Source organism: Hemiscyllium ocellatum, chromosome 30 (genome assembly GCF_020745735.1).
Source record: "Hemiscyllium ocellatum isolate sHemOce1 chromosome 30, sHemOce1.pat.X.cur, whole genome shotgun sequence".
Lineage (NCBI taxonomy): Eukaryota > Metazoa > Chordata > Chondrichthyes > Orectolobiformes > Hemiscylliidae > Hemiscyllium > Hemiscyllium ocellatum.
This window is the reverse complement of record NC_083430.1, coordinates 23320201-23346062: the sequence shown is the minus strand read 5'-3', so window position 1 is coordinate 23346062 and position 25862 is coordinate 23320201. Positions and strand designations below refer to the sequence as shown.

The 25862-nt window shown below is 39.7% G+C and overlaps 1 protein-coding gene across 2 annotated transcripts in view; it reads left to right on the top strand.

Annotated features, from left to right (window-relative positions):
* Nucleotides 1-25862, top strand: part of fhl3a (four and a half LIM domains 3a) — a 108199-nt gene that overhangs the window by 33925 nt on the left and 48412 nt on the right. Inside the window, exon 1 of one of the 2 annotated variants that reach the window (XM_060847641.1) lies at nucleotides 13495-13515. The exons of the other annotated variant lie outside the window; for it this stretch is intronic. The gene's annotated coding sequence lies outside the window, so the exon portion shown is untranslated. Of the gene's footprint in view, nucleotides 1-13494; nucleotides 13516-25862 lie in introns of those variants that run through there. 2 annotated transcript variants of the gene reach the window in all.

Genomic DNA, 25862 nt, shown 5'->3' with positions numbered 1-25862 from the left:
TTTCGACTGGGACAACACATCTATCCTGGGACAGGCTAAGCAAAGGCATGCCAGAGGATTCCTAGAGGCTTGGCACTCCAACCACAATGCCATAAACAAACAGATCTAGATGCCATTCATCAACCCCTCAGAAAATGAACAGGAAATGACATCACCACAAACCCCAGGAACCCCATCCAGGAGAAAGATATAAATAGAAAGCAGGAGACAACAGCTTCGCTTCACTTGGAGGTCACCACTGATGATGTTACCTAGCCAGGTAATGAAACGTCTGGATGTCAAACCTACAGCTCAGCGTGCAAACTTACACCCTACACCCCTCTCTCCTACCAATGGAAACATCATCCCAACATCCACTCTGTCCAGGCCATTCAGTAAGTTTTTCTATTAGATCCCCCCTCATCCTTCTAAACTTCAGTGAGGATAGACCCAGAGTCCTCCAAATATTCCTCCTATGTTAAGCCTTTCAGTCCTGGGGTCATTCTCATTAACCTGCTCTGCACTTGCTTCAGGCACAGTGCATCCTTCCTGAAATATGGGGCCCACGATTTTATGATAATTGTAACAGTGTCTCCATGAAGATAGTTTTTATTTAAAGTTCATCGTATGCCATGGTGGCATTTGAATCTATGTCCCCAGAACATTCGTCTGGATTCTAGAATACATTTCCACCGTGCCACCCTAATAACCCACATGCTCCATGACCGCATTTAAATAGGACTTTAACGCCACTTTATAACACTGATACATTACCAAGTATTTGAGGAAATTGGGGTCATGTGAAGTGGTAAACACTTATCCTCATTTTTATTTCCATTGAAATGTTTAGAAGACAGCAAGAGTGTTATTGTGCATTTCTTACTATTGTCAAAAAAGAATATATTCCAAATTTGCATCTTTGTTTTTAAAAAAAATCACAGTGACTTTGTTATCCTATGCTAAAGATAATTTTTAGTTCTTAGAAGGTGAGTCAAAACAAAAGTAAATGTCACAGATGCTGGTAATCCAGAAATAAGAACAGAAAGTTCTGGAAACTTTTAGCTGCCAGATGGTGTTGTGGAGACTTGAAATCACGTGTACATTAGAGACCATGAGATAGTTAAGTTAGCTGATAACCAAAGCAAGCTTAATTTGTCAGTTAAATAAGTCAGTGTTTAATAAGAGAACTTTGACCTTGTACTGGAAATTTTCTATTGCATGTTCTGTGTACTCAGGGTATATTGTGAAGGAGCAGAATGGGTGTCTCCAGCTTTGCATCATTGTATTTCTGTTTGTTCCCAAAAACGTTAAATTCTTCCAGCTGGTCCTACCATAGAGGCATAGAGATGTACAGAATGGAAACAGACCCTTCGGTCCAGCCCGTACATGCCGACCAGATATCCCAACCCAATCCAGCCCCACCTGCCAGCACCCGGCCCATGTTCCTTCAAACCCTTCCTATTCATATATCAGTCTGCAAATGGATCACTAACCCAGTCCAGGTAATGCTGCTTGTAAAAATGTGCTGGAATCTTTATATCTGCCCACTATACACACACATCTTGCACACCCAAGACCTCTATCAACTAGAAAAACCAGGTAAATAAGTGCAGAACTTGCTGCCTCCTCTGAAATTCCCAACAAATCACATAAAATCATGGCTTTGAAAAATATCACTGTTTCGTCATGGTCATTGGATCAAAGTGCTGTAACTCTAAACCTAAGAGCACTTTGGGACTATCTTCTTCACCAGAGGTTGCAGGGATACAAGAAAGATAGGCCATAGTCGCCTTCTGTAGGACAGCCAGGGATTGTGGTAAAAGCTGGCCTCACCAGCAATGCCCATGTACTGTGCATTTTAAAAAAATTACTGGTTTGACATAGATCCTAACCTTAAAGTGTCAATGTGTTGAAATCCGCCATCTGTAATTGCAGCTCTTGTATTGTTGCTCTATTAAACTCTACATAAAGGACGCATACTCTTGCAACTGCTCATTGCCAGAGTCTCCTGATAATAAAATTGTTCCATTAACTAAGCATTTAAGTATAGGACACAAGGGAGTGACCACAAAGTTTTGTGGTTCATTGGTTATTAATTATCCTCATAAAGAACTATTTACTCGTGCCTATATCAAACTCAAATAAAAGCTCCTGCAAATGCTGAAAAGGTGAAATATAAATAAGAAGATGGTCAATTGGCTTCTGTTATAACAAAAATGTTTTGTTTTCTTTTGGATACGCAGACTTCAGCTGTACCAATCCATGGTATTAAATGTCAGCATGAGCTCAATGGTTTCATTCCAGTCTTTGTCTGATGTCGTGAGCTCCATCTACACTCAATGATTTTAACTCCATAATCTAGACTGACATTTTAGTGCAGCTTTGGGGTGAGTGCTGCACTGTCAGAAGTACATCTTTCTGATAATATTTAAACCCTGCCCAGTTTGTCCTATTGGGATTCTTTTCAGTGTTTCCCTTTGGTAATCTTGAATCAAGACAATGAAAACGTGTTGCCCGATTGTTTATTGTTTGTGTGACTTGATGCTTTGCAATATGTTTTTTGTGCTTCCCTACATTACACAGTGGTCACCACATTAAAAACAAAAAGCTTGTTGGCTGTAAGTTGTTTATGAATTTGAAGGTTTGTTTGAGTGCATCAGACATGACTTAAATGACCAGGAATTGAGATGGTCTGTATATTTAGATATGGCCACTGATTTTACACTATGCACAAAGGAGTGAATCATCATGAAATTCAGGAGAGGCCTCACAAGAACATGTCCTAGAAACCAAGATCTGTTTTTAAAAGTTGAATATAAGATTGGTCCAAAGGGTAACTGTCCATTAAGATCTCGTTGGATGATGTAGAACTATTAGTAGGCCATTTATGGTATGTAATCCATTTAAATTAGAAAGTGCTTAAATATTTACTGTCTTCACCTGGAATGTTTTCTTTGAAATAATTCATGGTATATTTTTCTACCAATATCTAGATGTGACAAAGATTGGAATCTTCTGTTATGCAATATAATTTGGACGATGAGTATCAAGTTAATTTTGTTTCTGCTCAGATAGGTCAGCTTTTCACACCATTTACCCAGTTCATGACATATATATGTGGATAAGGAATATAACAAATCCTGTTGTTATGATCCCTGCTGATGTTACTACCGAACAATTTAGATCCCAGAATGAAAACTGGCTAAATGGCTCATTGTATCTTTATTTTAATCAATGTAGTGATCATTCACTGAGACAGTTACATGAGGTTGCAGAGTTTCTTTCATACAATGAACAGACATTTATTACAGAAAAGATGAAAACAAAACAAGCTAGCTAAATGTAGAACACAGTTTGAAAGCCTGTAAAATACAACTAAACAAAATCTCATCCCATTTTCTGACACTGTTAGGCTCCAATCCAAAGGAATTATTCTTCAATATCAAATCTTTTAGCTTGACTTAACTTATTCATCACAGTTCTGTCCTCTAAATCGTGAAGTCGTCCTTCGTGAATGCTCATAAAACTGAGAGCTTAGACTTTCTAAGCTTCTAATGGCCTACAGATTTGTAACCAAACACTTCTAGTTTGAAAGTTTCACAACTTCTCTGAGCTAACTAAAGCAGCAGTGCTATTTTCTGTTCTAAGATAGAAACTGTATCTGTTTCTTAGCCTAGTCAGACTTCCTATAAATGCCAGACCTTGCAATCCTTAGATTTTCTAAGCCAATATTCCTTAATTTTTGAAGCAAAAGCAAGCCAATAGATTTCAATATTTATATGCCCTGTCATAAGGGAGCATAATGAAAACAATTTTCCATTAACACTCCAGGGGTTCCCTGCTTTTTGACACACATTGGATTAGGTCACTGTTCTGAAAGACCTCTGATCTAGTTATTTACAAAAGTAACCATTACAGACAACCACTATTTTGTAATCCAATGTGTAAAAATGATATTAATATATACAATTCAAACATCTTTCATTACAATGGGTAGTACTTTTGCCACTGCCATTAACCTAAGAGGTTGGAGGTACTACATTTAAAGGGCATTAATTCCCTGCAAGATAGGAATTAGACTTAGTTCTTGAAGTGGATAATTACCTCTAAATCCTCTGGCCCTTCCTTCCATTAATTCTCCAGACAGCAAATCTTTATTAGTCCCATGACCATAAGACACGCTGTCTTGTTCATTGTCTGTACACTATTCAGGTTAGTCTACACCGCATCTCAGCAGAAAGAGCATTTATTTTATAAATGCAGCCATCAACAATGCTCAGTGAGTGGAATACTTTTACAGTTTGTCTTTTACAGTCTTTTGGTAAGATGGTCACCTCAGCATTAATCAGTACAGGAAATCCCATAATCCCCTGGGACAAGCCAGAAAGTAACAAATGTCTTTAAGGTCAAGCTCAAGATATCCTCTATCCAAACCAAAGGAAAGTAAAAAGGCCACAGACCCTGATCACTAAGTTCCTGTAGTCTGTGTTTAGTTTCAAACCAGGATTAAATCGAGACAGTGAATTCTCAATTATTATTTGTTTAATTTAAACTTAGGAAATGACTTGAATTAGCCCGAACATTTTTCTTAAAAGTATACATTATTCTTAAAAGTTATTGCATACTGTAGCATGATAGTTCAGCTTTAACATTGCAAAATAAATAGTTTGTGGCATTTTGAGGTGCCTCACTAGGCATACAGTTGTTATAGGTTATGTTTACATTATCCATTTCATGCCAAACACACTAGGTTTTACACCATTTCCAGCTCCTCAGTTGAATACGGAAGCCTTAATATCTGTGTTGGTCCCCATTTTGTCTTTTCTACATGTATTTTAACATTGTGATAAATTGACAGATCAATATTGACCAAACACTTGCATGTGAAACTGCAGCTCCTTGCTTGAAGTGCTCATTCAACCCTTTGTTACTTGATCTAAAATCTGCTTCTATAATAAAATTTAATAAAATATGTCATAGAATGCTCTTATGTTCTATTTTCTGTGCTGAAACTGAAAATGGCAACATTACCAGAGAGGTGTAGGCAGCTGAGAGAATTGTCTCCTTGATGTTTTATACAAATGAAACCTCTCAGGATCTTGGGAGAGACATTAGTCTGAAGTGGGTCCCATTGACTCAGGTACTCGAGGCTGGCATGAGAGGTTAATAATAAAAAGAGCCTGTGTATTGGATAAATGCAGATGACTTTTGCTGCAATCAATGAGGTAAGGTCTACAGGAATAGTGACTCATACAACCTGTCTTCCTGGTTTCTTCACAAGCTGTCTGCAGTAACCGACAACAGGAAACAATTTTGTTTCCAGGTTAAAAATCTCTCAACACCCAGGTATTATAGTCAAACAGGTTTAATTAGAAGCATTAACTTTCAGAGCACCGCTCCTTCATCAAGTCGTTATCCAGGTTTGATCTGGTCAAAGATGTCCTCACTAACAAAGGTAGAAGTAATTGCTTGAAGGATAACCCATGATCTGGGAGCATGAAAAAAAAATAAGCGGAGCTTCTCTGTCCTTTCGACACAACAAGCAGAGGAAAATAATATCTCAGGATCCAAAAAGAACTCAAAAAAATTTTTTTTTCAGGGAATTATATGAAAAGTTAGAAAGAAATTATGCAAGGTCATGGGAAAAGGCAGGGCAGAAAAATAAATTGGGTAACCTCCAAAGGGTCAGTATGGGCACAATGGGCTGAATGGTTGCCACCTTTGTTGTAGGATTATGTGAATGAGGAAAAATTTGGTGACAAAGAATAGGGTTTTGTTTTAAGAAAAAACTAAGTTTCCTTTAATTATGGAATATGGGACTGCAGAGTTAGCTCGGGCAAGTTGAACAGGGTCGGACCAGTTAATGTCATAGGCACTTACATATCGACATGTGGCATTTCTAAAGCAAGTTAGCAAAACAGCAGGAAACACTGAAACAATGAAACTGTTCATTCCCCCATTGATTTTAATACTGCAGGTTTTTCCCCTTGTATTTTCAATGTGTCAAGTTGCATAGTCTGTAGCTCTGTTCAATATCAACGGGGATTGTGACTGACTGGTTGATAGCATTGAATAGCATATGGAAATAAAGAATAATCTCAGAGCTTCAAACCTCATACAAATAAGAACCATGTGCTAAGAAACCTATTCCTTAACAGGGAGAAATACTAGTGTAACATTATTTTCCCTAATATATTTGGCTGGTGACCCAGCGTTCAATTAGCTAAATGTTTTACAGCAGGAATAAGTAGACACAGCCTTTTGGGTTTTCTTCCTCATCCCAGTCCTGCAGTGTGGATAGGCTTGCATTTTGTCTGCAAGCAAAATGCACATCTGGGCAGACAGCAATAAGCTTTCTAGCTGCAGCACAAAGGGTTCAACCTCTACAATACAAATCTGGGGTGCCAAGACTTCCGAAAAGGTTGTATTAGGTTTGGTGTTGACTAAGTGAAGGATAGACTATCCATCCACAGCTTTGTAAAACTAGCTGTTTGCACTGTATCTTAGTGACACCTTATTTATCCTGTAAAAAGTGAATTGAGGTTGAATTACCAAGGAACGCATGCTCATTTGGACAGATCTTTGGCTTTCCCACCTTCTCCCTGAGGGAAAGCTTCTTTTGAAGTCTTTGATTATTCTCATCGCATTTTTGTTTACTTACTGAAAGGTATCACTTTCTCCTTTTTAAATGCATGTTATAATGCAAACCTTCAACAGTTTGAGCAATTCCTTTTTCGAAAACAAAATTAATGAGTTGCCCTCAGCGTTTGAAGAACTCGATTGAAACTGTGAAATGAGAAACATCAAAGAAACATCAAATAGAAAACACTTCCATTTTTTGCCCCTCCCACCTCTCCTAAAAGATCTAAACATTCTACAGCTGGTAGCCAAGCCTTGCTATTCTTTGTAAAATTGTGATGTTAAAACATTAATTTGACTTTACTTGTTTAACTACAGTTCTGTCACTAAAGGATGACAATTCCAAAGCATCTGTTGTGCTGTTCTGTGGGAGAGCAGAACACAAAATTGCACATTCTGACTTTTCCAATATTTGTTGTATATGCAACCATAGAGAAGATTGTATTGTTCCTGTATAATCTCAGTAAAATGTAATAATGGGTGTGATAATAGCAAAATGGTGCAGATGCTGGAAATCTGAAACCACTTCAAGGCCAACATGACTTTTCTTCAGAGCTACATATGAGACTTGAAAAGTTAACACTTTTCTCCCACCACAGATGCTGCCAGAGTTTCTCAATCATTCTCTGCGTTAGTGATATTTTTGTCCAATGTTCACTTGAACTATGGAAAACACTCAGCAGTGCAGTTGCAGAATTTGAGCTTGCAGTCTTGGGTTGTGTATATTTTGAGTTGTGCTCAATATTAGAAACAGTATTAGAGGTGATGACTGCATCATCAATGGTAGTTATTTTAAACTGAGTGGAATCACAGGTAGGTTAATCCAAATTTAAAATAACATGATTCGTATTTCCTCCTTTTTTAATTTAGTGAAGATGCCTAGTGATAACACTGAAGAAGCTCTAGAAATAACACCATAGCATGCACTTTGTAAATGGCTAAAAACAGTTGGAACAGTTCGGTGTTAACTTTGACCTGTACCTGACCAGGGCAATGTCCTGGCAAAGCGATCACCATTCCAATGAGTGGTCACCTCAACCTGAAACATCATTTGTTTTTATTCATTAAATAAAAGATCTCCTTTCCATTATAGAAACAGTAGATACTGAAACCAGGCAGGGTCAGTAACAAGAGGCTGAGCAGGTCCTCCCAATTGACCTTGAAATATGATGACAAAAATTATCTCTTTTTTTTAAACATTTGCGCTTTAAGATCCAGTGGTCTGGTGCAGTCTGGGTATTGCCTAAGCATATTTACTCTTCCTTTTTGAAAGTTGCTTAATTCAAATTATCTGATTTCTTAAATATTTGCACAACTGTTATTTTTGTTACTTTCAAATCTGGGGGAGATTCCTTTTCCTTAATAGAACAAACATGACCTTTGAGTGATGAGAAAATTGAGTTCATTTTGTACTGAGCTCTGCACACACTGCTGCTTGTCATTTTTAGTGGCATTTGAAGAGTAGTTTCAGTAGATTGAGAGACAGCAGTTGTTCTGCCATTTCATGAGGACATTTGAAACTTACTATAAAGGGAGACTTGTTGCATTATCGGAAAGCTGTCTGCTATGTCAGATAAAGTACTGGAACTGGTTAGCAGAAACAGCTGTCTTGTCTGTCAATGACTAGATGCATATGATCCATCACAGCTGAGATTTTGAGGTTTCCTGCTGGTCATATGCTCCTCATGCGAGCTTAAAAAAATATATGTTTTGGATTTTCCTTTGAACTGCTTATAATGGTCTCTTTTCACCATTGTTCCACCTCTGGCCAGTAGCCCAGTCATTTCAGAACTTTAGTTGCATTGGTGACCTTCAGCTGAACTTATGAATGGCCACTTGGAAATGGGGATGATCACCCTCCATAACCAAATGATTATTCACAGATGCTTCTCCTGAGTTTTTGGCAACAGTAATGAGAGGTGAAAAGTTTAAGACTGAGGCAGTAGGAGGTACCCACAACAATGGCAGCTAGTGATTTGGGCACTAAGTTGGACCTGAATCCATTCACTATTGATGCCCTGAGCAAATAGGGTAGGCTTCCTTTACAAAGCTGTCTGCAAGCTAGCTTTAGATGGGTTTAATTCTGGTAAGCTTTTTTAGGAAAGAGGTGTTGGAACTGCTTTCATTCTTATAACGTTGTCAGCCACTGACATAACTTTACATACAATAGCTGATTCTAAAAATTGAAAAGACTTGCCTGCATGCTGCATTCTTTGTGCATGTTGTCATTTCGCAGATATTCTTTTGGCTTAAAATTCATGAAGGTTAGTTTTAAAAAGTGACCAGTTTTACCAAAAAATGCATCATTGAGCCAACAGACTGGAGAGACTGTGATTAAGAGGATTAGAAGCATTTTTGCTGAATGAGTCTTTATTAAAATAAGAAACTGAAGAGTTGATTGTCTAGTAAATCATCTTAAAGCAAATAGTACTACAGAACTTTGTTGTGTGACAAAACCACATGGTCACGTGTACAGTCTCAAGTCAAGAGCTAGCATCCTAAAAGTAATGCGTGAGTGATGTGATGCCAACTCAGTCTCGCATCATGTTGCACCATTTCAGAAAGCATGTTCAGAGTTGGCATGACTCAAAGGTGCAACTAGACATCTTCCTTACTTCTGTATTTGAATAATGATGTCTGAATTCTTAAATTGAAGAGAGCTTGATGCACTTGTGTAATAGGCAAGGCAAGGTTGGCTGAGAGATCCTCCCAATTCTCAGCAGAAATTCTGAGTTAATTTCCCCAAGATTTCTGTGAATCTTTTTCATAGCAGGTGTTCAAGGGAAACTCTAGAGAATTTCAACAATATACTGGAAAGGGAGCTCTGATGATGGAAACTCTCTAATTAAAGGTGAGTATTACTGATATTGCAACAGATTAGAGGCATTATTGAAAAGAAAAAGGCAAGGGATGTATTTGTAATTGTTTGCCAAGCATTGGAAAAAACATAGGAATGGCGTATGTTGCTTCTTGTAATTAGCTACTTACCAATGAAACATTTCAGCAGCCACACATTTTTCCAGGTGAGATCGAACTGATGTTTTTCTGCTCAGCTGCATGCTCAAGAAAATTGCATCTTAACCACAGAAAAATAGCATCACTGTCTCATTTTTGATTCAAAGGAGGAATTTTGCTCATTCTGAACGTGACAAATGGTAATTCATTGTGGTAATGGAAAGCTGGGACTCATTCAGCACCGCCTTCCTAACCTGCAATCTTCTTCCTGACCTCTCCGCCCCCACCCCACTCCGGCCTATCACCCTCACCTTGACCTCCTTCCACCTATCGCATCTCCATCACCCCTCCCCCAAGTCCCTCCTCCCTACCTTTTATCTTAGCCTGCTGGACACACTTTCCTCATTCCTGAAGAAGGGCTTATGCCCGAAACGTCGAATCTCCTGTTCCTTGGATGCTGCCTGACCTGCTGCGCTTTTCCAGCAACACATTTTCAGTACAGATTAAGATACCTAAGACAGCAGGAGATACTGAGTGCATGTAACAAAGGTAGTTAATTAATCATGAGTGACTTTAGCATTCAAGTAGAACTATCCTGAACACACACACACACTGAATTCAATATGATCGATCCAACCAGGGATCAGGCTATTTTGGATCTGGTCATTTGTAATGAGGCAGGTTTTTGAAGGATATCTGAGTAAAACACTACTGAGGAAACAGTGACCATAATATGATAGAATTTAGCATTCACTTCAACAGGGAGGAACTTGGGTCGGAAATAACTCTTCTAAGCTTGAAGGGTAATTACAAAGAAATGAGAGTAGAGCAAACTGAAGTGGACTGGGATAGGAGTTTGGCAATGAAAGTATTTGAGGAACAATGACAGCTTTGAGAAAATAGATCCTGGCTCACAGCAAAGACATTTTCCAGAGAAAAAGAAGGATTCTAGGAATGGCATAAGCCAACAGTTGTTAACTAGGAAAGTTAATCAAATTCAAAATATAAAACAGAATAATGTTAAGATTGAGGATTGGAAACGTTTCAAAAGCTAACAAATGACTTTAAAAAAGAGAAACAGCAAGAGTTTCTCTTTTTTTTTAATATGTGAAAGAAAGAAAAGCCAAAGTGAACGTAGGCCCGTTAGACAATAAGACCGGAACACCACTAATGGAGAACCAGGAATGGGCAGTGGAATTGCAACAGATTCACAGTAGAAAACACTAATAGCATTCCAAAATGACTAATTAATAAAGGGGAAAAAGGAAGAGGGAAATAAAAACAATTATCACTGGAGAAAATGTGCTTGGGAAAATGCTGTGGATAAAGACCTGATGGGATGCAGCCTTTGGAATATAAAGGAAGTAACTGCAAAGATAACGGATGAACTGGTAGTAATCCTCCAAGAATTCTTAGATTCTGGAAAAGTCTCAGAGTATAGAAACTGTCAATATAACAGCTTCACTTAAAAAAAAGGAAGGAGGCACAAAAGTAACTTTTTTTTCCAGTCAGCTTAATATCTATTATTGGGAGAATATTGGAGTTGCTTATAAAGAATGTAATAGCAGAGGATTTGGGAATAAATAATTTGAACAAGCAGCGTCAGCATGGCTTTGTGAAGGAGAAATCATGCCTGAAAAATTCACTGGAATTCTTTGGAAGCGGTAACAAGTGGGATAGATAAAAGGGAATCAGCAGATGTAATATATTTGGATTTTCAGAAGACATTTGATAAAATACCACAAATTTGGATACTTAATAAGAGTCCATGGTGTTTGGGAGAGTATATCAGAATGGAGAGAGGATTAGCTATCTAACAGAAGACAGAGTTGGGATAATTTGGCTTTTTTCAGCATGGCAACCTGTAATTAGTGGAATGTCATAGGGATCAGTGCTGGTCATTTATTTACAATATATATTAAGGATTTGGATGAAAATAGTCAAGTTTGGGGATAATACAAAAATAGGTGGGAAGGCAAGTGGCGAGGATGATGTTGCTTGCAAAACAATATAAACAGGTTAGGCAGGTCAGCAACACCTTTCAGATGGCATATAATTTGGGAAATTGTGAAGTTATGTACTTTGGCAGGAAGAACGGAGGAGTTGAATATCATTTAAATGATGAAAGCATGCAGAAAGCTATAGAACAGAGAGATTTGGGAGTCCTTGAGCATGAATCACATAAAGCTAACATCCAAGTTCAGCAAGTACAAGGGAAGGCAAATGGAATGTTGGCCTTTATTTCAAACAAAATGAAATATAAAAATAGGGAGGTTTTGCTAAAACCTTACAAGGTCAGACCACGAATATGAAACAGCCGAACCAAATCAGCGTTTTTACATCTGTACTTGCAACACAGTGAAATTAAACTGTTGAAGACCCCCAGTAATTACTCCAATGGTTCCTAACCAGACTTTTGAATAACCAATCCCAGACTTTGTGAATAATCAAATCCAGACACTGGAATTGTATCTCAAACAAAATACTTAAAACTTTATTAATTTTTTTTAGCAGAGGAACAATTAAGCGAGGTAAGCTGAGGTCTATGCTTGAAACCCGAAACATTTATTTTCAGCACCTAGTCACATAAGACAGACAAACGGACACATAGACACAATTAAGGGATTAAAAGAAAAGAAGATACCAAAACTGGTCAGATGAGTTAGATGGCTTCGCAGATATAAATATAGACTCCTTGGCTGCTTTACAGAAATGTTGATCATGATCACCTTCTCAGTTTATTCAGACAAAGGCAGCAATACTTGTGGATCAGTTTTTTCTTCTTTGGGGTTCTGGAAGCTGTTGTAGCAGATTAGGCAGGGGAACTTTCAAATTTTCATGCTGTCCCAGCAGTAATCAAAAACTATCTCTCAGAAAACATTTGTTCAAAGAAATAACTTCAAATCTGGTTCTACCCTGGAAGAATAACCAATTCCTCCAAGGTGTCAATTACCATTCAACAACTGTCATCTGCTTGAGCAGAGGGTCTCTTCAAGACTTGTTGGAACCAATGCCCAGGTACTGATCATCTTAAGAGCCAACTTCTGTTATCTGTTTAAATACAATGCTTTTTTCCAGAATCTGTGTCTGTTGGAATTCTTTTTAGTTAAAGAATCAGTTTGCAATTAGCCTTCAGGCCTGTCCTCACAAACAAACAAAGCTTGTTTGGTCTGTTCTTTTCCTTTTGCCATAAGCTGTTCCAAAGCCCTCATTTCTGGCTCGCAATTCAAAACTGATAAAAGAACAAAAATACTGAATGATCAATACGGGTTCTAACATCACATTTGGAGTACTGTGGACAGTGTTTGATCCTTTTTCGAAGGAAAGGTATACTGCCTTTTGAGGCAGTTCAAAGGATGTTTACTTGTCCCATACCAGGTACCAGACTGTCGTCTCATAAGATGTTGAGTAGGTTGGGTTGTACTCACTGGAGATAAGATTCCTGGAGAACTTCACAAGATAGATGCAGAGTGTTTTTTTTTCTCTTGTAGGAGAGTCCAGAATTAGATGACGCAGTCTCAGACTAGGGGTCACCCACTGAAGACAAATGATGAGAATCTCTTCTGAGGATAATGAATCTGTGGAATTCTTTGCCAGAGAAGGCTGTCAAGACTGAGTTGTTAAATCTATTCAACGTTGAGACATTTTTAATCAGTAAGGAATCAAGAGCAAAGAGGAAAATTCAAGAAAGTGGAGTTGAGTTATCAGATCAGCAGTGATCTCATTAAATGATAGAGCAGACTCAATGGGCTGAATGGCCTACTTCTGTTTCATCATCCTACGGTCTCAGGGCCTATCGCCATTTATCATTCTGATTCTGCACCTGACGTCCTCCACCATGGACCTTCTTTTAAACCACAACTTTACAGCTCACCCATCTTCACAAAGGCAGCATTGCTGAAGTCTCAAGTGAAAAATTGAACTGGCAGCTAGGAGAGTCAGGTAGGTTTCAATCAGCTGGAAGTGTCTGGCTTTCTTTCCACTCGCTGCTTTTCCGACAGCTCATGATGACATGAGGCAGCTGTGTGTTTAAGAGCCCTCAGACAGGTCAGCTCTGGCAGACAGCAGGCCTCACGTGAGGAACAACAACCTCATTTTTCCCAAGAGTCTGTATTTCCCCAGTTTCAAGTATCTCTGTAGGTGGTCTCTCAGTTAAAAGAAAACAAACAAATTGTAAAAATGCTGCATTACCTCACTTGGTTTTGGTTGTGAATACTTCTCTTGAGAGTTTTGTTGCAGCTTGTTCCCAGTTCTGTACAGTCTCCCTTTCAGTCCAATCTGTAGCCCCTCCTTGTCTTTGCCGCAATATTAACTCTAATTCAAGCCCATTATTTTAAATGACAAAACAGGGCCTCAACACTTGAAGATATAAAATAAAAATTGATTACTTCATTGTGTAAGGAAGCAGAGTAAGTCAATAGATTCTGTCAGTATTTGCATTCAGAAACCATATAAATATTCTAGAAGGGAGGCAGTTGACATAAACGTCCAGGACTGAAACAGATCATTTAGCTGAATAAGTACAAATTGGTATGTAAGGTCCACACCACTGTTCCTCTCTATCTTTATTTATCCTATCAAAATATTCTTACATTGCTTTATGGTTTCACTTTTTCTCCTCGAATGCATCTCTGTTCATCATCTTGCTCACTCTATGGTTTTTCAGTCAAAAACTAGACACAAAACAGGCTGTTAAATAAGAGAAAGTGAGGACTGTAGATGCTGGAGATCAGAGTTGAGAGTGTGGTGCTGGAAAAGCACAGCAGGTCAGGCAGTATCCGAGGAGCAGGAAAATTGATATTTCCGGCAAAAGCCCTTCATCAGGAATGAGCATAAAACACACACCGGTGATTATTGAATGTTCCCATCTAAAGCGGATGTAGCTAATGGCTTGCTGGAATGTGTCCACAATGGCCACAAAATCATAACATTATTTGCATCAGAACCTGACACTAAGATAGACCATAGACATAGGAGCAGAAATTAGACCATTCAATGCTCCACATTCAATCATGGCTGATAAGGTTCTCAACCCCATTCTCCTGCTTTCTCCCCATAACCCTTGATCCCTTTGATATCCAAGAACCTATGCAGTTATTAAAACTGCAGATGAATGAGGTAGGCAGTATATAGCAGCCAAATGCTCTGACTTGGGCTCTTGTACCGAAAGGAAGGATTTCTGAATGGAGCTTAGATACAGGAACTGAATTAATTGAATGGGGGAATCAGAAATGCTATGATTGCCACTTCCTGGACCCAACTACCAGGAATCAATTTTAAAAAAATCACTTGGGATTCTGGTCCTGTCACCTTTTATTGCTATTTGCATACATTGGGTGGAGACTAAAAAGCTAACAACAGATCTGGTGCAGCAGAGAAAAGCCAGCTTTCCTCTAAACCATGCAAGTGTGTAGCCATTCTGAGGGTCTGCACATGCCCATTGGCTGTCTGCAGTATTAACTTCCAGTGCCAGAAGTCGCTGCCATGCACAGACCTCTTGAGGTCTACACAGAAGAAGAAAGTAATGATGGAAACATTGAAGAGAGTCTGACTGAGGTGATTGGAGGGCTCGGATCTTTATTCTTGTCATAGGTCAGGAATTAGGAACCCTCTTGGTTTGTCTTTATTCACAAAAGTGTCACGGCAAGGTTGTGTAATTAAATCACATAATGATGACAGATCTGCCCTTAATCTGAAAGGTAAGGTTGCCATAGTCTGACAGACTGTAGGGCTGCTGTCTCATTATAGAGATGGCTGGCAGTGGTTTAACATGACGTTCACTCCACCTCAAAGAAGGTGAGAGGTTATGAGAGACTAGTGTGGGAATGAAACCAACATATTGCAATTACTCTACATTGCAGACCTGATGTCAAGCCAGCTGACCCCCTACACTTATCTAAGAGTTTCCTAAATCCCAAATTGCAGTTTAAGGGCCACCGCAAAAATGTCAAGATTTTGTAGATTCTGAATTTATATTCCCCACATGCCATGGAGGGAGCTGAATCTATTTTTCTAGATTATCGGTCCAGCAAACAATCCAATATGCTGCACTCCCCTCACAATACATTATAATATGACCTACTGTGCTCAAAACCTTCTGCTTTTAAACTGCCTTTATGATACCTCCTGGTATCATTCTGGAACAACCACATCCCTTCACACTGTTAGTACTGGTAAAGTTTCATACATGATACTGTGTTTCTTAAAGATCAGATGTATATGTATTAGTTTTCCTAAAAATCCTCTTAAGTCAGTGATATGACTGTATGTGAACTGAAGCAGGAGATGAGCACAGCAGATCAAAATCGTTGGCCCATAGCATTTCAGTTAACCAGACTGCCCACAGTCTGCCCCATTTCACAAGTTTCTGTGAAGCAAAGTTCTTGCAATGAATCTTCCTGGAATCCTGGCTCTGTCCCTACACTTCCATTCATATTATTCAGAAATGGGATTTAGCCAGAATTATAATTGAGTCTGTTGTGGTCCTTAGCTGTATCTTGACTGGAGAGTATCTCTGAGGCACTCACCATTGACTCAACATAGTGTTGGCCAATATCCTCAACAAGGGACCCTCTTCATTCAGACCGCCTTTCATTGACGAGTTAATAATTGAAAACAGAATGAGATGCTTAGTGATTAGGATTTCCTTGATTATGATATTGGACATTTTTACATTTTTAAACATTCTTCCCATTTCCACTTTCTAAACCTCTCCTATCATTCACCAGAGGCACCAGCTGACAGAAGGCAGGTAGGAAATCTGCATCTGAAAGCCAATTCTTGATCCTTCTGCAGAGAAGAATTTGGTCTCCATGATAACCACCTCCTCCCAACAAAGAGGAGGAACTCACCTTGTGACAATTCGAAAGTGCAAATTGATGTGCAACTGAGTTCCTCTTCTGTCACAGTGAGTGGAGATTTTATTGATTGTTCCACTCTGCCAGCCACTGATTTGAATTTTAAACAAATGTTCTGTTAAATATATAAACTCCAGTTTCCCCATCCTCCTTCATATGTCATGCTAAATCGTTAAGTTTGTTGTGTCACCGTAGTTTATTCTCAGGAAATTGTTTCACTGACAATTTCTTTTGAAGTGTAATTATTGCTATGCAGACAAAACCAGCAGTCAGTCTGCACACACCAAAATAGAGAGACACAAAGAAAATGACAAAAATCTATTTCCTTTTGGTTGAAGGAAGAATGTCGGTCACTGCACAGGGAGTACATCTCGTCCTTTCAGCAGTGCCATGGCAACTTTTGCATTCACTTGAACTTGGCTTTGGGTCAGTGTCTCATCAGACTGATATTCCCTCTGACAATGCAGACACTGAAGTGTCAAGACTAGAATAGATGCTCAAGAATGTGTGCAGCATATGCTTGTGACCAACACACTTTGTGCAAAGATGCTATCACCTAAGAAAATTTGACATTTAATATTAAGCCCTGTTTGTGGACAACAATAATGCCTTCCAAAAAATAGCGTATTTCAACTGTGTGTCATGGGCATCCAAGAGCTTTGTGTGTTGAGAAGGTGTTCAATGGAAAAACTGATGGCTGAGCTGCAATTAAGAATTTTTCAGTACACTGTGCTCTGGAGTGCAGGATGCAGAGATAAGGAAAAAGTAATGATGGCTTCCTGAGCTCCTGCTGTTCAAGCTACAGGGGAATTCTAGAAAGTTCCTTCAAGTTTGGGACTGTGTATATTTTTTTCAGGTCACTGTGTTAAAAAGATCAAAGTTAAAACTTAAATGAGTGCTCAATTTACATAGATCTGACAGGAACGCCACAGCATTTACATTTTTATGACGTAAGTGGTTTCCAAGCCAGCGTGGCCTTCCAAAACAGGATGCATATCTTCAAAATGCAAAGCAGATGTTACATCTTGTTTTCTCTTCTATTTCATTTGACTGCATTTTGCAATGTGCTGACATCATTCCCTGTGATGTACAAGCAGTTCTTCCGTATCGTATCATTGTTTCTACCTGTTTCGTCATCCCATTCTCCATTGCAGACATTGACTCATGCTGCAGGCTGGTTCTAACGGTATCAGGTGCCCCACTTTCTTGTACCTGTGGAATCCTAACTGGCCAGTGTTGTGTATGATTAAGCTTGTCTGATCACGAATCCTTGAACTCTGCTTAATTGCTTCAATCTTTGGGTCGAGCTAGTGAATCCAGTGACTGGCTCCTGACTTTCAGAAAGAGAATTCTGAAGAGACATTGGATGTAGCCATTCCTAACTTTGACTACAAGTATACTGAAATTTTTTTTAAAGTAATAAAGACATCTAAATTCACAATTTTAATTTAGATTTATTGACCCATTTTTTGAAGGTAAATTATATCGACCACCACTCAATCAAAACATAAGCTGTGTTTGTGTAAGTGAATGGGGGCTATGATTTAACCTGCCCTGCTCTGACTGGCACACTCCATACTTCTGTCTCACCATCATGATTTTCCTTTTCACACCAGCTATTCTCAAGATCTGTTATACTGAAGCAGTTAAATGTTTATAATTTCACAAAACTGACAAAGTGAGTTCAGATTATCTGAGCTATCTGATTTGGGAAGTCAAAAAGCAATGAGGCAACTTGGTCTTTGAAGTTTTTTTATAGAATTCCTACCCTTCGGCCTAACAAGCCCACACTGAGCCTCCGAAGAGTAAGAACCTTCCCAGACCCATTCCCCCTCCCCTATATATTTGCCCTGCTGAATAATGGGCCTAACCTACACTTCCCTGAATACTGTGGGCAATTTTAGCACAGCAAATCCACCTAACCTGCAAATCTTTGGACAGTGGGAGGAAACCAGAGCATCCAGAGGAAACCCACGCAGACACTGGGAGAATGTGCAAAATCCACACAGACAGTGGCCTGAGGCTGGAATTGGATCTGGGACCTGGCACTGTGAGGCAGCAGTGTGAACCATAGAGCCACCGTGCCACACCTCCCAGGTTCTCCCAGATTCCTATTTCAAATTCTTTCTCCAGCTCTGTTCTCCTGTGCCTCCCATTTCTTATCCCAGGATTAGTGGTCTTTTATTCCAATCCTTAGGAATTTATTCTTTTAACTTTTCCCCTCCTTCACCCCCTTTTTAAGGATAAAGCCCCACTGCAGACCTTGAGCATGAACCAGAATATCTGCCACTCTAATGCAGTACTGAAGGTATGCTACACTGTCAGAGATGCTGGAAATGTTAATAATGGAGAACCCGACTGCCTGTTCCACTGAATATAAAAGATTTTGTGGCACCATTTTGAAGAAGAGCAAGCAATATTTGTTCTACAATCAACATCACAAAAACACATGATCTAGGCATTATCCCATTTGCTGTTTGTTGTGAACAAAATTTAGTGGGTGGATTTCTGAGACCATAATTAGGTATGAAGTGTGTTGAGACGTCTGGTGGTTATGAAAAGTGCTTCACAAATACACACCTTTTTTTTAAGAAAAGCTGTTAAATACTCATTTACTTGACCACGCTTTTTGTCAGCCCAAGCTGTTTTTTTTTACTGATAAAGCTGTTCAGCCATGTCCAGCACCAATCACCCTTTGTAAAATAGAAACAAGGGCCCAGAGTTACTTTTTAATCGACCTGCTCAGATGTGTTATGGCATATCTCTGGAGTAGGTGAGATTTGAACCTCCTGCCTCAGAGGTAGCGACACTACCACACGGTGATATGAGCCCCTATACTGTGATGACTGCTGGAGGGAATAAAAAGGAAATAGTTATTATTGCAACAGTCCTTTGGAGGAGGTGGGACCTGAACCTAGACCGACTGGCTCAGAGGGAGGGATACTGACCAAACTTAACAAAATGGCTTTGTTGTCTCAGTAGCCCCTGTACATCAGGCTTCTGGGAAGAAGCTTGACTTAGCCCCATATTTTTTTTTTAAAAAAAAGCGTTGTCTGGATCTGAACAGCTAATTGCAGCGAGCTACTGCCACTTCAGCAGTGATTAATACTGAACATAGCACCAATCTTTGGAAGTATCGAGAATGAGGTTGTAGCTGTGAGATTAAAAACAGCTGTTCAGTGATCTTTACGTGTGTGGCAAAAAGAAGGATACAAATCAATCCCTTGTAGTCAGTTCCTATTAAGAGCAATGTCTATTTGCCAAGAGAATCGTGCTCTTTGCAGAAATTTCCTGTATTCCACTGTCACTGATTTGATTCCAGAGCCAATAAACTGATCCTTAAACCACATGCATTTAAGTAGGAGGAACTTAAAAGTTCAGCACAGTAATTTTTAAAATCTGTTAGAAAATGTTTTCACCTCACAGTCCGTCTCTTGCTCACAGTCCATCTCTGGTACAGTCTGTACCAGTGCAACAGAAGTCCTTTGCTTATAACAGAAGGTAGCCAGCGGGTGAAATCTGAACGTTTAGCAAATGTGGTCTCATGGAAACCATATAGGAAGGAAATTTAACATGTTCTTGCAGCATTTATCTGAAAGGCCACCCCTGTGTTTGTTCAGTGTTTGCCTCAACAAGCCATTCTCAGCACTGGGATTCATTTCTGATTATTAATCACACCCAAGGGCAATGTCTGACTTGGTTAATCTCTGATCTGCCTTGAAAAATAAGGTCAGATAGTTCCATTCCCAGTTCGGCAGTTCAGAGGGTAACAAAACAGCATTGACTACACCACCAGATTCAGCATCAGAGCTTCAAGCAACTTGCTTAGTGGTGTGTTTCGATTTTAAATAATGACCAATCCTGATTAAAGTAATAGAACCCATTGACCGATTGTCCATTCTCGAAAGTACCCCACCCTTTTCTCAACACCACCACCTCTGAAAAATGAACCTTCCAGCTCAGAGAGCAAACTTACATCCAGAACCCCAACCTGAGCTACAAATCTTCTCAAAATTTCCTACCACCACTTCTCCTCAATTTTGGGTCTTTGTTTTTGTTGTTCTTTTATAAAATAGATATAATGCACCCACTTTGCAAAGCCTTGCCTTTGGAAACAATACAGAATTGATATAATACTTAAGCCATTGTTACAGATTCTGTTATTTCTCTGTATTGGCAGCAACTTGTAGGTCCCTTAATTAAAAAGGCTGTGATACAACTAAGTGAACAAGAAAGACCCTAAGAGTGTCAAATTTCTTTGACCCTGAACAGAACCATAAGCAGTGTGTTGAAGACTACCAGTAGTTAGTCCTTGTATTCAAGAAAGGAACCTTTTTTCTCATTCATTCACTGCATGCTGCCAGAGGCCAGCATTTATTGTTCCTGGTCAACCATATTTCTGTGGTTCTGGAGTCATGTGCTGGCCAAACCAGGTAAGGATAGTAGCTTCCTTCTCTATAGGTCATTAGTGGAGCAGATTGGCTTTTCCACAAATTGACAATGGTTTATTGTTCATCATGAGACTTTTAATTCCAGATTTTTATTGAATTCAAATTCCACCATCCTGTATGTGGGATTCAGACCCAGGTCTCCAGAACATTATTTGGGTCTCTGGATTAACACTCCAGTGGGAATAGCACCAGGCCGTTGCCTACCCAGTCACAACAAAATGGCCGTGAAATACAACTCCTTGAAGCCAGTGTTCTTGGGGAACAGCTCCCAGGTGTGCGCAACGTAAGCAATTGGTGGTGGCAATCCCCTTTACTTTTTAATTCACTCATGGGATGTGTGGGCATTGTTGTTTGGGCCAGCATTTGTTGCCCATGCCTGTGATAAGGTAATGGTGAGGTGCTGCCTTGAACTGCTATAATCTACTTGGTGTAGCTAGACCCACAAGGTCGATAGGGAGGGAGTTTCAGGATTTTCATCTGGTGATACTGAAGAAACAGCAATTATATTCTCACGTTTGAATGGTGAGAGGATGAACTTGCAGTGTTCCCAAGAATCTGAAACCTTTGTCCTTCTCTATGGTAGTGGTCCTGGATTTGTTGTTTAAGGAGCTTGGTGAATTTCTACGGTGCATCTTGTTGATGGTGCGCACTGTTGCAACTGTGCACTGGTGATGGAGGGAGTGAATGGCCCCGCATCCACAAACAATCAATCAAACACCAATCAAGTGTGCTTCTTTGTCCTTAATGGTGTGTAGCTTCTTGTTGCAATGATTTTAATGCAAGCAAAACCCAGAGGAAACCCACACAGACATGGGGAGAATGTGCAAATTCCACAGGCACCCAAGGTTGGAATCGAACCTGGGACCCTGGTGTAGGGAGACAGCAGTGCTAACCACTAACCCACCATGCTCAGTGCTGAAGTGTTAAATGTCTTAATGAGATGGTATCGACCAGTGTAGTTTCTGACTTTAGATCATCCAATGATAGAAAAGAAGTAAGCTTTCAAATTCAGACGTGAACTGCTTCGCTATCAGTGTGCACGTAAATAGTAAATAAATCAATGATATCATTTTTGTTCAGAAAATAATTGGTCTCTTGGAAACGGTAAACTGAGGTCCTGATCCTTCTCAGTGATGCAAGAGATGCTATGCAACCATTTTCAAAATGAGCTGGAGAGTTATTTCTGGTGTCCTGGTCAATATTTCTCCCTCTGTCGCAACTTCCCCCAGTTACAAAAGTGACTACAGTTCAGATGTGTTTTATGGCTGAAAGGCACATCAGGACTTTCTGAGGTTGTAAGTGTTGCTACACAAATGCAAGTTCTTCTTCCAAAACCCTGTAGCCTTTCACTGTGAATAATAAAAATGCCTGATTTTGGGTGAAAAATACACTTATGACATCCACCATTGGTTAATGCAGGACTTATAGACAGCTGCTTTCCGTTTGTGGTTTGAAATATGATTCACTTGAAATCTGATTTGTCTAAACACACAGCACAGTTGACATCAAGCACTTGTACCAAACTTGATGTGTTTGAAGTATTTCTGTGATCCTGCTCATCCTGTCTCTTTGTGCAAATCTAAAGATGCCCAAAATGAAGAAAACCACATATGTATTGGGATGGTTCAGTTTCAATGGATTCAGATTTCATTTGATACCCTAGGCACTGACAGTGCTATAACTGATGGAGTGCCTCTGTAAATTGATGCTTCACGTTTTGAATTCCTTCAGACCAGCTTTACTGCAACACTTTTTATGTTCAGTATGTCAAACTGAGGAGCACTCTCTTTCGGGCTAAACTGGAATGAGAATTGGCATAATGCAGTCAAGAACTGGATATGGGCTTTTAACCCTCAAACAGGGAAAAATCTAACCTGCTTAAATTCAGACTTTCCTATATTCACCAATCTTAAATCACACTGATTATCCTACTTCATGTTTCATGTTAAGTATCAATCTCTTGCAGGTTGCCACTCAGCTCTTTATAAAGAAAGAAAGGAGCTCCCCATTTCTGAGATGATTCTGCTCAAGATAGTATTGCATTCAATACTATCATTCTAATGTTTCTCTCATTAGCACCGATATATGGCTATCAGGTCAAGGTCTGGGGGTTGTGTAGAGGTCTAGTTGCTCAAGAGTTACACATTTAATAGTCTTAACATCTCCTGAGTAACTATTTAATTTAATTTCATCAGAATCATCTGAAGCTTTTGATTTTTATGGACATCTTCATAGGGTTCCTGGCAGAAATCTGTCTTCAAGCAATTATTTTGAACAGTGTTACAATATTGATTTCCGAGTCCCCACACATGCATCCCATCTACACTGGAATAACAGCTGTCTCGCCATTGAAAATTCTTAGTGTAGTATTGAAATAAATACTAAATGAGGGATTAGTATGATTATTTGTGCCTGTGATCTGAGCATGGTTAAAAAGTGTTATTATAAATTGTGTGAAATATCTGTCCTTATGTACAGCTGCTTCTATGTTGACAGTATTCTTGATTCCCAAGGACTGCAGTATTATGGGAAAAGGGTGCCGCTCTATTTATAATCTATGGATGACCTGTAATGATTTATCTGACTTCTGGGAGGAAACTTAATGACTGGATGTGACCTTTGTCTGTATGGGACCATGAGCATTCCCATCGTTATCAGTCTGGTTTGGTGTGTGTTCTTACGCCAGCATGTGGTAACATATGGATGAGATAAACAGCCTGTAAACAGTGCCATAAAAATGATGAGAGCAGCTTGTGTCATCAACTGAGCAAACTCGTGCATTGTTTTAACTTTCAGCTATTCCTTCTGCAAACAGGTGAGGTATGTATAAGCAAACATTGGATGTGTTCCTTTAAAAGTTAGAGTTGACCGTCTACAATAAAATGCATGGAATACCTTAATAAAGGAAGTCAAACTGACAAACACAGTCAGGGATGGAATTGCTACTGTAAGTCATGGAATATTTGAAAGAATTCACGGACTGACTTTGGGACAAATGTAATATGTGAATGCAAAGTAAACATGAAAGAAAAAAGATCCTGCCAAAGACTCACGTCAAACAATGTTATCATCACTGTTTTCAACTTCTGGCAGAGGAATATAGAAAATACGACCGGGGTAAGGCATTTGGCCCATCAAGTGTGCTCCACCATTCAACAGAATCATGACTGATCCTCAAACTCAGTAACATGATCCCACGCTCTCTCCAGAATTTAAAACATCAAGAAAAGATTATTTTTTCAGAGAAAGTGAATGTTATCTACAGGATCACAATTTCCATTTATCAAGTGACACACCAAATAAGCATTTCACAGTAAGACAAATTTTGTCCCACTCTCCCACTGTTGTAGGTTGGATTAAATTTGAAACTTTGGGTGGAAGCCTTCTCTGAGATGGTGAGAACAGGAAATAATTGGGTGTGTTTGTCCTGGAAAGGAATTCACCCCCTTCTCGCTTCATCTCCAATTGAATGCTAAGCAAGAAGATCGGTGGGTATCTTTCTTAACTCACTAGCAATTAAGTTCCTTAAGTAGTTGATTCTTGTTCATTTAAGAGCCTTAACTCAGCACCTCCCTGATCCTACCTCCCTGGCTGATGCAAAAGGTGGTAGTTTCTCAAAAGACAACTATGGTGACCTGCCAATCAAGTCCAGCATTGCTTTCAACTGCCCCTGTATGGGCCAAGGACAAAAGGGTGATCTCAGAAACCACAGTCTAGATCAGGCCAACACTCCTGACCTCCCTCCCCCTTAATCCAGAAGCTGCGACAATTTTTAAATGAAAGCTCACTCTGTTGCCGCAGGATTACCTCTGAAGTCATCCTCAAGCAGCAGACTAGAGGACCCAGAAATTGCCAGATCCTGATTGGGTTGAGACAAAAAAAAACTGCGGATGCTGGAATCCAAAGTAGTCAGGCAGGAGGCTGGAAGGACACAGCAAGCCAGGCAGCATCAGGAGGTGGAGAAATCCGACGTTTCGGGTGTAACCCTTCTTCAGAACTGGGGATAGACGTAGAGGGAGCTGCAGGTGGCGAGGGAAGGGTGGTGAAGTGGGGATAGGTGAAGACAGGCAGAGGGTTGGTCAATGGGAGGAATGAGTCTGGTAGGTGGTTGGGAGGAGTTGAAGGGAGGGGGAGAGGCTGCAAAGGGAGGTTATTTGAAATTGGAGAATTGAGTGTTGAGTCCTCCGGGCTGTAGTCTGCCCAGGTGGAAGATGAGATGTTGTTCCTTCAATTTGCGGTTTTGCTTGCTGTGGCAATGGAGGAGGCCAAAATATGGTCATGTCGGGAAGAGGAATTAAAATAGGTGACGACTGGGAGGTGCAATCTCTGATTGGGGAGTGGTTTCTGGTGTCCCAGGTTGCTCGAATTTAGGTATCTGATAGGTCAGTGTGTGCAGGTACCCTACCTATCAGCTGCAGGTATTCCAGGAAGTGTTCTCCTATTGGTGGGGCTGGCATGTTAGTTGCCATCTAACACACTGTCACCTACACGCTTAAGTGAGCCATGGGAAAATCCCTACTGAATTCTTTGTAGCATGTCTGTTTAAAGACCGCACTGGTTAGATTTCCAGAGTGACAGTATTTTTTCAAAAGAAGCAACAGGCAGGCAAAGTACCACTTCTTTTGGGTGGTATTTTGTGATGGTCAGTTTTTGCTGAATTGTAGCTAAAGTTCACAATATGTTACCCCCACTGTAAGTGAATTTGAATTATATATACAGGTCCTGTCTGAGGAGTTTCCTGGCAGGCCTGACATGGATCATTTTGTTTCAGAAAGAAGCTTTTGATAAACTTACTTTTCTCACATTTAAGACTTTTTTATATAGTCAAGTACTTCTAGTTTGAGAGAGAAGCTCAATTTTCCCTGCCATTTTTATGGTCTGTCTGAACAGAACAGTCTCATAGAGAATCCTTTCAACTCGCACAATGGAGACTTGCAGCCTCATGGCCTTAACTAAATCCACACACTGGTCGGAAAGGTGA